At 42.6% G+C, this 16,111-nt stretch overlaps 1 protein-coding gene across 1 annotated transcript in view; it reads right to left on the reverse strand.

Annotated features, from left to right (window-relative positions):
* LOC146817306 (uncharacterized) overlaps positions 1–16,111 on the reverse strand; it is a 528,574-nt gene that overhangs the window by 403,317 nt on the left and 109,146 nt on the right. The gene's annotated exons all lie outside the window — the stretch shown is intronic.

A 16,111-nucleotide genomic window follows, 5' to 3' on the forward strand; every position in this document is an offset into this window, starting at 1 on the left:
CTGGTGGGATATGCCTCTACCCATCTTGAGAACAGGCATACTATGACAAGGACATATTTCATTCTGTAGCTCGGAGGCAACTCAATGAAGTCTATTTGCAACCTTGTGAATGGTCCTTCTGCCTTTCCAATTTTTCCCCAACTGACCACTGTTTTCCTGCCTGGGTTCAGCTGCTAAAAAATTAAGCATCTCTGGCATAAGATGTCTGTGACTACCCTAAACTTTGGATTGTACCAATTTTGTCTGAGTAGTCTAATCATGGCGTCCCTACCCACATGAGTGTTTCCATGATACATTCTTGCCATTTGAGAAAGTAAACAATCTGGCATGACTGCTCGGCCATCAATGTACACCCACACATCGTCTACTGACCTTCTTTCTCAACCTGATTTCCCCCATGTTTCCCTTTCCTTCACCTCAACTTCATGTTGCAACTGTCTAACCTCATCCCATGTTGCTAGAGGTGAGAAAAGCATAAGTTGGCAGCTGATTTCACTTATTTCAATCTTTCGGTTAAGTGCCAATTTGTTCCTTGCACAAGATTGAGCAATTTGGTCAGCGTATCTATTACCTGCCACCACATAGTAATTTCGTGACTGGTGGACAGCGCACTTAACCACTGCAATTTCTTTTGGCAATTGTATTGCTTTCAATAATTCTTTCACATTTTTGTCATTACGTATGGGAGATCCTGAAGAAGTCAGAAATCCCCTCTGCATCCAGAGCTGGCCATAGTCGTGCACAACCCGGAAACCATATTGACTATCTGTAAATATGGTGATTGTCCAGTTTTTCCCAATTTTGCATGCCTTTGGTAAGGCAACCAATTTGGCTACTTGTGCAGACTTAACTCCCGGTAAACAGGATGCTTCAATGACTCCTGAAACTTTGCATACAGCATGGGCTGCACTCCTCCTCCCTCAGTTCTCAAGCAAGAGCCATCTATAAATAGTTTGTGGTCTGGTTCTTTCAGGGCCTCTTCTTTTATGTCAGGTCGGAGCTTAGTACACATTTCAGTCACATCTAGACAATCATGATCCACCTTATCTTTCACTTCTTCACAACAGGGGTCCGGTAATAGAGTAGCGGGGTTCTTGACAAGGTGTCTCCAGAGAAGCTACAATTTTGTCAGCGAGAAGTAAAATATTTGGGCCACAAAATAGAAAGAAGAGTAAGAAAAGTCACCCCCAAAAGAATGAAAATAATAAAGCAAATGCCAAAGACACAACGAGTGATGAGAATGTTTCTTGGAGTAGTTGGGTACTGTAGGCAGTGGATTTTAGGACTTACCCTGCTGGCAAGACCATTGATTCAGCTGACTTTGAAAAAGGCAAAAAATCAAATTGTGCGGAATGATAAGTGCGTGGAAGCATTCGTGAAATTGCGAAACAGTCTGTGTGAGGCCCCTGCCTTATGCATGCCTGATTATGCAAAAGAGTTTGCACTGTTCTGTTGTGAGAGAAAAAGTTGTGCACTTTCCTGCTGCTCTGCCAATTTCACTTGTGCCCACATCATTTTCTCTTTCAGCTTCAATATCATCCCCACAATACTTAGCGTACTTCAAAATGTCATCTGTCGGCTTCCCCTGCCAGCACAACATGTACTGCTGAATCATCTGGCTAATCTGATACACAAAATGTCCCATATCTTTGTCACCAATGTTCTCAAAACCATTATACTGCTTAAACACCTGCAGTAACCTCTCATAATAGGCATGCACAAACTAATTTGGCTCTTGAGTTGTTCTATCTATCTTTAACCAATCTGTCTCTTTAGGAGGGATTTTTCCTGTCAGGAAAGTAATTACTTGATATTTCTTCATCACGTCATTTGAGGGTGCTCCTGTATTAGAATCTCCTGGGTACTCCTCACTTGGCCAATCAACTGTAATCTTACTTTCTGTCCATAAGTCAGCAGGCACCACAATATCAAACAAACCATCCAAATCCTTCAACAGTACCTTCTAAACTTTCACAAATCTTTCCACCTGTTTGTACCATTCAACAGGCTTTTCTCTCAACCTCGGGAAATCATTTGTAAATGACAAAATATCCTGTCTGCTCCATGGAACATGAACAGATCTACCTCCTGGAACTTCGCTCATCGGCACAGTCTTTCTGCCTGATTCTTTTACCAAGTATTCGGTGATGTTTGACTTGCTTGGGCTTCTTCCTTTTTCCTTGTCCACCTGGTTCTCCATCTGTCCAGGTCTCCCCATTTTTGTAGAATGGTCATTAACTCTTTTATCTGTAATTTTCTACCAGACACATTCATGTTTTCCAAATCCTTATCAGTAAATTCTGCTCTGTATGGTTTCTGCAATAATTTTGATCTCCCTATTTCCACTCCCATTTCTGAAGCCATCTCTGTCAATCCTTCATGAAACAACCTTGCATTCCTTGTTATACTTCTACATATAAACAACAACTCTTCCTCATTGTAATGATACAACCTGTCTATTCCCACATTCCCAGCAATCATTTCTTCCAACTCCACTTTCAATTTGTAAATATCTAAATTTTTGGTACTAAACTTCGTCTTTCTATTCCCTGTGCCCACCTTTCCAAATCTTCTGGAGTGACCGAAGTCGCACTTCTAGTTCTCATAGGTACCACTGACTCCTTTTCTCTCACAATTTCAGGTGTGACTCTCCTTGGAGTTTCAATGACAGGCTCCCTTATAGGAAGGTCCATTAATGAAATGACTGAATCGCACCCACTAATTCGATCATCGATTACTAATGTCTCTTTTCTAGATTTACTTAAAGAATTAGTTAAGGTTAGTGGTTTCGGGCAACTCGTTTTGTCTCCATATAATGGAATGACCGAACCTATGGTCACTGGTACTGTTAGAGCCTCAGCACCTAAATTCAATTGATTTATTTTCTGTATCAATTCATTTCTATTTTTATTCAATGGCTCGCTTTCTTTCTCATGAAGTATCCTATTGACTGAGGCATTGTGTAAGATTTGAGGAACCAAGGGTGTTCCTAATACTGGTGCACTTGGGGTGACTCTATTGGGTCCTTCCTGGTATGTGGGAGGATTTTTAGTTAACATATCCTCTAACAATTCATCTTCTGACTCACCATATCCTGTCACATTCAAGTGGTTTGTTTTCTCCTTATATTTACTTCCTGACAGTTCCTCAGCCATTAACACTGATACCATAGCTCTTCTCCACTGTTTCATCTGACCTTCACGTCACTCATGCAAATATTTTGGGAAACATCCTTTATATCTCCCACCTCTGCACTTCTCTCGTTCATATGACTCAGTCTCCCATTCTTCTAAAGCCTCATACTGAGTTAATCTGGGTCTCAGTTCCAAGTCATTCATTTTCATCCTCAAATTCTGAAGGATTCTCCGATTAAATGTACCATGATCAGGAAAAGCTAGCACTCCATCCTCTTTTATGTGTTCTATCCAATTCTCTAACCACACACAAGCATGATATCCTCTTTCCATCATCATAAAGGAAGCAGGGGTTTTCGGGGGCGGAATAGGAATGCCCTCTTTAGTCAACACTGGCTTGTCTTTCTTAAAGAAATTCTTTATTCTCTTCATCAATGACATTTTTCTCTTTTCTCCATACATTCTGGATGAACGATATATAAAGATGTATTCCGCAAACCCTGAAAATCTTCTATCTACGCGACTCACACCAACAGTCAAATCAGAATCCAGTATACAATTTCTCTTTCTAATCATTCAACCAATCAGACTCAGGCTCACACTTTTCGTTTAACCAATCCTAGTGCAGCCTTTTTGTGACATCAGTTTTACTCCTCACTACTGACCCATCCTTTACAAAGCTGCTTCTGTCTCACACCTGCTGTTTCAACCTATCCCAGAGCGTCTCTCTGTGATGTCAGTATTACTCCTTCCTACTGACCCCTCCTTTACAAGGCTGCTTCTGTCACACACCCGCTGTTTCAACCAATTCCAGCGCTGCTTTCTGTGACGTCAGTACAACTCCAGCAACTGACCCTCCCTTCACAAGGTAATACGAAACCCCTTTTTCCTAATACTTTCCATAAAATTTTCGTTAATAACAACATGATGACATTCGCTACTCTGTCTGTTCCACTAAACAATGGATAGATTTCAACTTATTCTGGATTCTCAGAATTGCTCCTCTCTCACTGTGAGTAAAAACCTCTGTTTGCCCTTCATTCAAGCTCAGAAGAACCTACTACTCCTTCAGTGTTACCCTTACTAGGAGATATAAGACCAAAGTTTCACCAGCAAACTCTCTGCTATCAATCGCACTCTACTTTTAAATGATATAGTCCCTAGTTTAACACTGCCAGCCCTACCTAGCTTCTCAGTGTCATTCCAGTGTTATGTTGCCACCAGCTATTCAATTTCCCAGGAATTCTTGGACAACATAAAACAAGACACTAACTCTTTTGTTAAACATAAATCATTAATCGATAATCAATATCACCAAACTAGTCAGTAATAACCATAGATCTGCTACCGGAAAACTGATACAGCGGTTTACCAACAAAGGATACTCTACTACTATATACTCACCTGGGCCAATAAAACACACAAATTGACTAAAACTGCTGGGTGTCGAGTTTATGAGTTTCACAATTGTTTAGGATTAGTCTAAATGCTTTTATTTTCCTTAACTAACCCTTCACAGATCAAAAAGTTATTTCCTCTGGTCAATGGACCATTAGTTGAACTAGTTGATGATGAAAATGACATAAAGCGAACTTACTTATACTTTAAAAGTGTTACAACGTCATTCTAAGTAGATGCAGTTGACACATGCGCAGTAAAGATTCCCTGTTTAGAGCGTTTTAGTCCTTCGTTCATTCTGTTAATCTTTAGTGAACATATAGGCAAGCTTCGCTACCCTCGTTTATATGTGGTGCGCATTAGTATTTACTCAAAACAAACTAAATAATTGGTTAGTAAGTTAAAGGAGCAGATTGTGTACGAGCAAGTCTCTTTTATATGAGTCCTTGCTCCATCAGAGGCTCTCATGAAAAATAATTTTAGACTATGGCATTGTACCAAGTAGCATTATTTTTCTGAAGCAGCATTTCTTGCATGTGCCTATAAGAAAACAGTGCCTAGGACTTGGGTCGGGTCTTGTTGAATTTAGGATCTTTGATTCCTGTTTGCTATCCACCCTATGAAGGTTTATACTTGCACCCCTTCCCCGCCTCACTCTGTACAACCAGATCGGCGAATGGTCAGCCCTGGAGACAAGGAAGCATCCTCCAATTCTCATAGACACGTCCAGGTAATAAAGAACGGATACCATCTAACAGACCTTTTGGGATTCTCTGATATTAGCAATAAGGATAAAACAATTATTTAAAGGGCCAATAATTGTGTAACATCCTAAATAGGTTTGAGGGAGCTAGAGTTAGGAAACAGATTTAGAGCCATTGAGATTACGGGAATGGCTCAACTTACACTGCTCATCTCGCTTCAGGACTACTTCCACCATGACTGAATAGGAAAATGTGCTGAGCAAGAAAGTGAATGTTTTGTCCTTAGATTAACATCACAAAAGGTTTACAGTGATTATCATTTTTGCTACATTTAGGAATAGGTAGAATTGAAAAATAAATATCAATAAAAACAACTGAAATTGTGTTTGTTAGAAATGGGGTCTCTAGTTGATATGCACCCTATTCAAGTAGGGACCCTCACTCTAGTCAGGGTACGGAGATCGCAAAACTAAGATAAACCCTGCTCACCCCTATGGTAGCTTGGCACGATCACTCAGGCCTATCTCAGAGGCAATGTGTTAAGTATTTGTACTCACACATGCACAGTAACGCAGTGAAAACACTACAAAAGGACTCTACACGAGTTTAGATCAATAGCCAATATTTATCTGAGTAAAACAAGACCAAAATTATCAAAATCCAAAATAAACAAGTAAAGATAGCAACAAACCTTCAAGGCTTGGGGCATAAACATCAATGTCTACCACGATATAGGCTACCCATCTCCACTGCTCCCCAATGTAGGACACAAAATCCATGCTGTAGCAAAATCCACCTGCTCATTCCTCAGGGAAGACCGAGGGGAGTTGCCACACAGAGGTGGGACCTCAACAGCAGTCAATCCTGATTGCAGCACTCACCAGTGACACTGAATTGGCACCCGAAACTTAGATGGATATCCAGAACTATAAACATTGTCAATCACACCCAATTACATTACCTGCACTGGGCAGCACCACTCTGAAAGATCAACTCTAGCCTCCACTTGTGCACATGGAATGTCAGCGGTTTGGAAAGCAAAGTTATGTATCCCGACTTTTTGCACTACATCAAATCTTTTGATATAATCCTGCTTCAGGAAACATGACTAGCTGACCAGCCTTACATTAGATGGACACATGGAGGAGGTAACAATTTTTAAAACCTATATACACCCGAACTGAAATAAACAATACTCTGAACACCTTGTGGATCAGCTTCTGGCACAAAAAATCAATCAGAACAGCCCTAACTTCATTCTCTCTGGGGATCTGAAATTACATCTCTTGGGCTCCTCAGAGGAAGATGATGTGAAAAGATAATCCTTACACTGGAACATCCCATAACAAAGCAGGAGTCTCTATGGCAGAACAAGCAAAATAGCTAGACACCTATTGGAATTCCTGGAGCACATCAACCTCAAGGCACTTAACGGAAGGTTTCCAGAGGTCTCCCCACTATGAGCTTCTATCTACTCTGCGTCCACCTGCTCAACATCAGACTATACGTTCAACTCGCTTTCACTATTTCACAACGCCAACGTTATAGGCAAATCAAAAAATACTCTTTCACTGGAAACTGCCAGTAGGTAATATATTATATATTATATATGAATATATATATGCGGAAGCCTTCACCACGGCAATCCCTCAGCACAGCAGACGAAAATATATTTATTTATTTATCTTATATAGCGCACAGATACCCCAACGGGGTGTCCCGGCGCTTGTGTGAGAGCGGATACAATGCTAGCTATTGAGTGGAAATTAGCAGAAAAGAAAGGTTTTCAGGGCTCTCCGAAAGGGAAGTTCTTCCCGAATGATCCTAATGAACAAGGGTAAAGTTGTTCCAGTGGGAGGCAGCACAAACTTGGAACGTTTTCCCCCCAGATCAAGCCTTTTTGACCCTAGGGGTAAAAAGAAGATGTTGAGAGCTCGACCGAAGTGAACAAATGTTACTGTAAGGACGAAAGCATGAGGATAAGTGAGCAGAACCCTTCCCATTGATCGCACGGTGGGCGAGGGTGAGAGCCTTAAATTCCGCCCTTTTATGAACTAGAAGCCAATGCAGCCTGAGTCGGTGGGGGGTGATATGTTCCCTGAAGGGAAGACCACAGACCAGACGAACAGCGGCGTTTTGAACTGTTTGGAGACGACGCTGAAGACATCTGGATAACCCTAGATACAGGCCATTAGCATAGTCAAGATGGGAAGTGATTAAGGCCTGCACAATCGTTTTTCTGGTTTGGTTAGGGATGAAGTTGATACATTTTTTCATCATCCTCATTTTGGAGAAGCAGGCCACAGATACAGACTGGATTTGCTTCTGAAAAGAAAGGTCACTATCCCAAATGACTACTAAGTTTTTGACAGAATCTTTAGGCAGGGGGGGGGGCACTCAAATCGAGAGGCCACCACAAGTTAGGGTCCAATGGAGAGGGCTGATGAAAAAATATAACTTCGGTTTTGCCAGCGTTAAGCCGGAGGCAGTTGTTATCCATCCAGCTGGCGATATTCCGGAGGCAATTTTTTAGTGGGTCAAAGGTAGACTGAGAAGGGGAATCATATGAGAACAGAAGCTGTATATCATCCGCATAAGATGTGGCCTGGATTCCAGATAGGGAGATGATCTCGGCCAGCGGGGAGAAATATACATTAAACAAAAGAGGGCTTAATGAAGAACCCTGAGGGACGCCCCACTTAAGGGGACCACTGCTTGAAGTAAAAGGGGGAGTGAATACAGCCTGAGTCCGATTGGACAGAAAGGAGGCAAGCCATTCCAAGGCCTTGCCCTGAATGCCTTTTGCCTGTAATCGATCAAGAAGGACAGGGTGAGAGACGGTGTCGAATGCTGCCGACAAGTCTAGCAGCACCAACACCGCTCTAGAGCCCTCGTCTAGTTTCCATCTGATGGCGTCGCCAGTAGGTAGTTATAGTTAGGACCAATTTTCCATACGAAGAACATTTTTTGTTTTGCTTATAACTTTGGCGTCGTTTGATAAATCTACATGACATTTTCCAAACTAATTCATTGTTCAGATCAGCTCCTATGTGGGAAGTTTGGGGGTGATTCCTCAAGGGGGGGCTGAGAAAAAAGGGGGGGTCCCAAAACGTGTTTACTCCAAGTTAATTTCCATAGGAAACTTTAGACAAGGCTACAGGTTGAAAGGTGAACGGAATTACCCCAAATTTGGCAGGGAGAAGGGTATTGGTCTATAAAGCATGCTTTTGTTTATTTGGTGTAAATCCCTTCAGTAGTTTTTGAGAAATACTGAAATTTACAGATATCGATATTTGGGAATTCTGCCATCTGATTGGCTGAGGCGTTACGAGCACGAGCTTGCGGCTTTTTGGTTGTGAGCCCTGCGAGCGGTTGCAACCAGGAAGTGTTGGCCGTCGTTTTGTGATTCTGTCGAAGCGAGTAAGGGGAAAAAAGGGCAAACAAAGTGGGAAAGAGGAGGGTAGGAACACTGTAACCTCTGTGGGGCGTTTAGGGTGTGCTATAGATGGGGTGTGAAGCAAAGTATTCACCCCTAGTAGTGTGAAAGTGCTGGGCTACGGAAATTAAGTAGTGTCAGTACGTAGTTATACCTACTCAGAGGAACGTTTGTTTCGAACTTTGTAACTTGTGTATGGTGCTTAGGTGTTTAGGCAATGATTATATATAAAGCATTTCTTTGTTATATGTATCAAGACAATGTAACAACAAGGTAGTTAAAAAATACAAAATTATGTTTATTATTCACATCTCAAATATCACAAGGTATAAAAAAAAACACATTTGTTCAATGCAGTCATTTGTCACAATAATCTCATTAAAAAACACAATTTTTATACAGATTAAAAGAGGAAGAAACAATCCTGTGGCACAATCTTAATCTTCGACGCGCGTTTCGGCGTAAAGTACGCCTTCGTCAGGAAAAGCCACAAATCTTTATATCCTATGGCCAAAAATGAAGAATGCCAGAAGAAAATATTATTAAAATATTCCGATGGGGTTCAAAACCTTTTATTTTATAGAAGATCCAATCAATGTGTGATGATGATAGTCACTTCTAAAGATCAACCAGATATGCTGAAATATATAGAGTGACACTCTGTGTTTTGGTAAGGATCTGATTTATGATATGTAAATTTCACAAGTATAAATCCAAAAATAGAATACCGCATGGATGGCGGACCTGGGCAGAAGCAATTATTTTCCCTTAATGGCGTGATTCCATGGGTAGGCTTCCTCGGTCTTACGAGCGACTGGCGTGGAGATTAGATAACAAAGGGTGATGGGGGTGTTATACAGGGAGTGCGAAGGTAAATTTGCACGTATCTAATCAATTTGGTATTTGTAAAGTGCAAACTACTCACTCCTACGGGTCTGATGGCGCTGGGGGAGTAAGCTGAGCTGCTGGCGGACTCACGGTAAAGCCGGTGAACTACTGACCCCTACTGGTCTGAAAGTGCTGGGTACGGAAATTAAGTGAGGTATTGCCTAGAGTATCATGCTGCTAAATTGAACTGCTGCTGGACTCGGGTATGAAACCGTTGAGCCTGTGTTTGCTATGCTGTGAAGTAATGTGCTCTGGGCGCTGTGCCCCACTTGTCCAACTGGTATATGGTGCTTAGTTGGTGTTGTACAGAGAGTGCGAAAGTAAATCAATACGGTATTTGTAAAGCGCAAACTACTCACCCCTATAGGGGAGTAGAGGTGGTGATCAAAGCGAAAGCTCTGTGCTGCAAAGCCAGATGGTCTGGCCGCTGCATCACAGCTGTGTGGAGAATACATTTTGGCGATGGTCCAGGAGTTGGCGTTACCTGGCCCTAAAATAGCGGGCCTAAGTTGTCAGTTATAGGGTGGCTCTAAAAAGAGCCCTTGTGTTGATTAGTTGGAGCTACATATAAGTGCGGATGCACAGCTTCAAGTTATTCAGGAAAACTCGATTTCCGTGATTTGTGAAGTGTACTCCATCACTTCTGTAGATATCAGCCATATCAAAACGTATGTTGTTGTTGTAGATGGACCCCATTTTGTGGTCTCTGAGGTATGCAGACACAGCTTTGTTGAGTTTCTTCCTAGATTTTTCAATCTGAGGACAAAATAGTTTTGACCATTTCCACTTCTGTCTTTGGCATATATTGGAATATACAAAGATAGTTTCAGGGAAAAGTGACATCAGTTGTCCAAAGGTGTCCTTCATAAGCATTTCCAAACCTACCCCAGTCAATGTGCCTAGGTTGTTTTCACCACAGTGCACAATCATGAGGTCAGGGTGTTGGAGATGCAAACAGGTTTTAACCAAAGGCAACAATTGGTGCCACTTCAATCCTCTCTGTGCCAGCCATTTAATGTCCACATTTTGTAAACCTAGGTCTAAGTCAATACGTCTATGTTCTGCATACCTCTTGCACCAGAAAATATAGCTATGTCCTACGATCCACACTAGCATTTTGAAGGTATGGAAAGATGTCTGTAGCTCATGCAGTTCCTTGGCAGAATAAGAGATATGTTTAAAGATGGGGAACTACTTTTTATTGCCATACAAAACAATACATGATTGGGAGACGAAAAGCAATCTTTTTTAAAAGTAGGGTGCACATTCGTTTTGTGGAAAAGCATCTTTGTGATTGGTTAAGAAAAAGCAGTTTCAACGTGGAATACATATCATAGGATAAAAGTTGTCAACTCAACCACACATGCTACTTGCATTTGGAAGGCACTGATCAAACTTAAAACAATCGTGAACTTTTAACCTGCACGTGCCGTTAAATGTTTCGAGAAAATGTTGCAAAAAAATATGGTTACGTTTAAAAAGATTGATGATCTTTTAACCTGCACGTGTTGTAGAATGTTCTAGAAAGTGTGTTGATAGAATACTTTGCACTTCTAACTTGTATGTTTTGTTGAATATTAAAAAAAACTGTTTATATGGAAAATTAAAAAGAAACCAAGAGAGAGAAGTTTGGAAACCTAAAAGAATCAAGGAACTATTCTAATTTGTTCTTTACATGTACTTATGTGTGGAGCAACAAAATTTTAGACAGAACAGCACCAGGAAGAGGAAGAAGCAGGGAGTGGGGATACGGGGGGAAATGGGCAGAATGGCAGACATAGCACAAGTATAGACAAACAATGGCCAAAATGAAACACACCAACAAGGAGCACGAGTCACACAACTCGCCAACATCACACCAGTGAACGAGCATAGAAGTGGAAACCACGCTGCATTCATACAGGATGTGTACGAAGGCGGGTCGTTGGTGTTGTGGGATGTCTGCGACCGTGGTCATCATGGATGAGATGCCCAGCATGTGGCACATGGACGAGTTCACTGTCTGTTACGTTGCAAAAAGCTGCTCCTCCCTCCCACAAGCTCCCACACTTTTGTACGGTGCACTGTTGTATCTCGTGCACTTGTATGGCACACCATTGTAATGCCAAATTGTGCATGTGCTGCTGCATTCCAACTACACCATCACAGTGCCGTTTGGAGGTGGTGCATACCACTTTACAACATCCACTTGTCGCGGCCCTTGTGGCAGGCCAAACCAGAACACAGAGACACACTTACCACACTTCCTGTACACGTAGATGTCCGAGACACCCCGTTCCCATTGTCGGATAGGCACACCCCTGCGCTGACCTGTGTATTTCGGACCAGCACACGCCGGTTGTGCATGCAGGAGGATGTGTGCGTAGCTACATGTCCAGGCTCACTGCCAACGCTGAGGTGATAACACACTGTGATGTTGCAGGGCTGGTGCCTATCATGCTAACACAATGACCAGAGGGACACACTTGCTCAGATGCGGGTTTGGGGGGCGTTGGCGGTCCCGGAGTTGTTCCGAAGAGTCTTGTGGCCCTCATGGGTATCCCTGTATCATGCTCATTTATTCTATGGCACCTGTGGGTGCTCTGGTGTGGTTCTTGGCTGTGTTCTCTTTCATGGTGCAGGTAGTCGTCCTGCTTAACACCATCAGAAAGCAGGTGTAAAATCCCTGGTGCTTACGTGGCTTATCGCCGGAATTTGTTTTGCATTGCAGTTGGTGTGAAAGTTGTGATGTGATTTTTTGCATGTGCAAGACAATGTACGAACTGGGCAGTGTATCTCGTCAAGATCCAGCACCTGATGCCCGATTCCCAATGAATATAAATACAATGAGGTTTCGTAAATGATTTTGTGTGTACACTATGAGTGCAGCCACTATGTCAGTGCAATTCAATACAGGATTTTAGTATTTAGAATAAATCGCAAAGGTGCACCTCGTGTTTTTTTGCACAGGAACGGCTAGTCTGCATTTCATTATCAGCGCTTTAATGGAAGTAAAGTTGAGATAAATCTAACACACTATTCAGAAGTTGGTGGAAACTGCAGATATCACCAGTATTCCCGCGATAAGTCTTCCAAAATTTAAGACCATTGTGGACTTTATCAAATAAGAAAACAACCAGAAATGTTATTAAAATTTTTTTTCCAACTTTAGTTTTTTATTAACAAACATCAACGATAAAGTAATAAACAAAAAATATAAAATAACAAGATGGAACACTGCTGTGGGGGCCATGGATGTGGACGACAGAGCCTGGAAAATAAAGCACAAAGTAAGGACGTGTGTAATGCGTATATTAAAGGAGAGAGACATAGAGAAAAAGAAAAGGAAAAAAAGCTAGAGAGAAAAAGAGAGGGAAGGAAAGAAAGGGAGTGAGAAAGGGAGAAGGAAGACAGAGAGTTAGAGAGATAGAAGGAAAAGAAGGAAGAGAGAGAGAGAGGGAGAGAGAGAGAGTGGGAAAGGGAGAGGGAGAGGGAGAGGGAGAGAGAGAGAGAGAGAGAGAGAGAGAGAGAGACACTGCCGCCCCTGCGCATCCATGAGCATATAATTACCTGGTGCCACCGGAGTGTGCAGCAGTGGGCACTCCACGTGCCCGTCAAAACTCTGCACATCCCAGATATGTCGCTGAGTCCTGAGTCATGAATGGCGGGGACCACATCAGCTTCTCCACGGATCTCACAGATGTCGCTGAGTCCTGAGTCATGAATGGTGGAGACCACATCATCTTCTCCACGGCCCGGCAGATCTCACACATGTCGCTGAGTCCTGAGTCATCAATGGCGGAGACCACATCAGTTTCTCCATGGCCCGGCAGATCTCACACATGTCGCTGAGTCCTGAGTCATCAATGGCGGAGACCACATCAGCTTTTGGGGCCACTAAGCCTGTGGAAGCTAAGTTTGTGCCACGTGGTGGTAGGCCCCTGATGGCCATATGAGCTTTGGGTGGCACTAACCCTGTGGTGCATCTGAAGTCCGTGCCAAGGGGGTGGTAGGCCCCTGAGGGCTATACAGATTAGGGTGCGAGTAACCTTCTGTGCAAGTTTTGAAAGACTCTTTATGGTTGAGACACGTGGAGCGTCCGGCATCTAGTCAGCACTGGCAATAAAGGATGTGATGTTGTCGATCTATTGTATTTGCGTGGTCACATGGCCTGTGACGCATGTGCGGGACGGGTGTGGTGTGTGTGCAAACCTGCTCTCAGGGAGTGGGCAGGAGATGTGATGAACTAGACTACTGACCTGCACACCAACAGCGAGTACACCTGCAACAGGTAGCTATGTGGGGCCATCGTCGGAACGTAATCTGAGTGGCGTGGTGTGGCATACGACAGAACAGGGCAGGGATAGCTACAATGGCATGGACGGCTCGTAGTACTGCGTCTGTGAGTGGACTGGACGGGCAGCAGCTGTCCCTCTGTGAGCCTGGGTGCGAACTGTTCATAGCTCACACTACATAAGTATTGAAAAATCCTTTTGTGATTCAGTCCATCAGCTGGCATTTGTCCGAGGTATTTCTGAAAACATATCGGAGTTCTTTCTGTGATAGATACCCCTTTGACGCTGACTGTCCCCACATCAGCAGGTAACGCACCCTCTTCCCACATTACCATCATACCCCCAACAACCTTATTGGGCCCGGAAGTGTCCCTGTGCTGTTGGATAGTCTTAGACATGTATAGATTTCCATATATAAAAAATTATTTAAAGAAAAGAACAACAAATAAGACTGAAGGGAGTCTGGTCCTGTGGTCGCTTCCACGAAGTTGGGGTGACTGCCATTCAGGATTCAGGACACAGTTACACATGTGGGATCGGTTTGTGTTAAAGAGGGGTGTTGGCCTTGCATATGGAAATATGCCTCACTGATCAGAGGGAGTCTGGTGCTGTGGTCGCTGCCACGGACTTGGGGTGACTGCCATTGAGGACTCTGGACACAGTTACACAAGTGGGATCGGCTTGTGTTAAAGAGGGTTAGTGGGACTAGGTGTCGCCGGCCTTGCATATCGAAATTATGCATCACAAATCGAAGGGAGTATGTTGTGTGGTTGCTGCCTTGGACTTGGGCTCACTGCCATTCAGGACTCAGGACACAGTTAGACATGTGGGATCAGCTTGTGTTGGACAGTGTTAGTTGGCACCACGTGTCCAAAATTCAAATTGCGAGGTCTGCTGCCCATAGTGTAGACTGCTGAGTGTTCGTTTGTACTTGAAAATGAATTTGGTGATTGCACTAAAGCTATAACTAGGCTTTCCTGTTTTCAGTTTCTATTTTTGGTAAATTCTGGTGAGGTTTTTTCAGTGTTTTCACGTTATTTCAATACCTTAAAGAAACAGTGGTTATCAGTGGTTACCCATTTTCGCACCATTAAAAACAACAGAAACAGTGTTTTTCCAGTGTTTGTGGAATGCTTTTATTATCGCTTGCTTTCTACACTGATAGTGCATGGTATATAGACAGTGTACGTACAGTGTATATGAGGTCCAAATATTTTTTCGCAAATCAAACCTATTGTATCACACAAAACAATACTTCTTCATGAGTATTTGATCATGTGCACACGCTTTTTAATTCTCATGTAAAAACATTTTCTGTGAAAAGGCCCTCTCAACATTGGCACTTGAGACGGGCAATGCCAAAACAGCCAGTACACAATTTGCTAACTCTGGCCACTGACATAGCTTTCCATGCCAGTACTGGTGCATTTGAAGACAGGTTCTGCAACATTTACATTGAACTGGGCGCTTATACCCTCAGAGTTATTGAAGAGGTCAAAAATGAAGCAGCACTTTCGAAACTACAGAGAAAATTCTATGCATCATAGCAAGCCATTTCTCATACATTGTAAAATAAAAATTCCTGAATTGCTCTTCAACATTGCTTTGTTTACCAAGTGGCAAGCACTCTAACATGGAACATGTTGCAGTGCCAAAGTCACTAAAGGTGTCGCCCAGCCTACTCTCAAGGAGATGTTTCACATCTACATCAATTATGCTAAACACTTGGCAGACAAGGGTGTTTTCAAACTCTAGTTTTTTTTAATATGTCCACTACCGCAGTTATGTTTTCCTGTAAAAATCTAAGAGGATGTAGCCTTATGGCTAGAGCGGTTGACCTTGGACCTGGGGAACCAGGTTCGAGTCTCTGCAACGACGCTCAACATCCTGTGATTCTGGGCAAATCACTTTATCTTTACCGTGCCTACCGAAGAAAAAAAAAAAAGAATGTGTTCATCTGTAACGAAACTGGTGTTCATGTAAAGCGCTCTGATACCCGATGTCTGGGGTCTAGTTCGCACTATATAAAAATGCAGTAGAGTGTACTTATTTTCACATCACTATCAATATGCAAACAAAGAACCTAATATTTCTTGCCTTTGGCATCCTCACTCAGCAAATATTTTGTAAGCAGTTGCCACATTGATAATATAGCATTCACAGCCCCTTGGACTGAAAACCATCAGCTAAGTGACACAGTTGGGATGACTCTTTCTTTGATGCCACAGAAAGCACAAAATGAGAAATATTTGTTTTAGTTCCCGAGCATAACAAAAC

This window comes from Triturus cristatus, chromosome 6 (genome assembly GCF_964204655.1).
Source record: "Triturus cristatus chromosome 6, aTriCri1.1, whole genome shotgun sequence".
Lineage (NCBI taxonomy): Eukaryota > Metazoa > Chordata > Amphibia > Caudata > Salamandridae > Triturus > Triturus cristatus.